Source organism: Nematolebias whitei, chromosome 9 (assembly GCF_014905685.2).
Source record: "Nematolebias whitei isolate Nwh7 chromosome 9, NemWhi1, whole genome shotgun sequence".
Classification (NCBI taxonomy): Eukaryota; Metazoa; Chordata; class Actinopteri; order Cyprinodontiformes; family Rivulidae; genus Nematolebias; species Nematolebias whitei.
Window position 1 is genome coordinate 4,101,136 of NC_056506.1, and position 803 is coordinate 4,101,938.

Sequence of the window (803 nt, forward strand, 5' to 3'; positions counted from 1 at the left end):
TATACACATGTACATACACACATACATGCATACATACATACACACAACTTCAAAATAACATAAATTCTCAACCTGTACTGAAAACAGTTTCTGCGTCTCAGCGCCACCAGCTGGTGAGAGGTGGTGACGTCAATTTGAAGCCTGCCCACTGGAACCGGTACTGAAAGTATAATGGAAACACAACCTGTACCGTACCGAGTAGAGTAGAGCCGTGCTGTACCGGTACTACAGGTACTAATGGAAAAGGGGCATTAGAGGAGCGATGGAGTCCAAGATCTTTGTAGAAGTGCACTGAAAGGAGGTGATAAGTTCTTCTGGATGTAGAGATGAGTCCAGACTTTCAACAGAATATAAGTCAGTGCTTCTAAACGCAGCAGCAAACTGACCTGGAGTGGAGGGAGTGATGAAGCGGCAGAGACGTGCTGGAAGCATAGTTTTTACCTGGGGAGGAGTGGAAAATTCAAATATAATAGGAAAGTGGTCTGAAATACAAGTGTCCAAAATTTCTATAATAGATACACGAAGGCCATGAGAGATGATTAAGTCCGAAGTATGACCCTGACTGTGTGTGGACCCTGACACAGATTGTGACAGGTTAAAATAACCCAGAAGGCTTTGACAGTCAGCAGCAAGTTGGTTACAGGGACAGCAAACATGAACGTTAAAATCACCACATATACGCAAACTGTCAAATTTTGGCAACAGTTCAGCTAACAGTTCTGAGAACTCATTAATGCAATCCTTATTATATTTTGGTGAGCGATATAAAACACCACACAGCGGGGGGGGGGGGGGGGGGGGGG

General features: G+C 44.3%; 1 protein-coding gene across 1 annotated transcript in view; it reads right to left on the reverse strand.

The window, feature by feature from the left end:
- The window catches only part of paxip1 (PAX interacting (with transcription-activation domain) protein 1), a gene marked incomplete in the record, with an annotated part of 122,354 nt that overhangs the window by 4,509 nt on the left and 117,042 nt on the right, over positions 1–803 (reverse strand).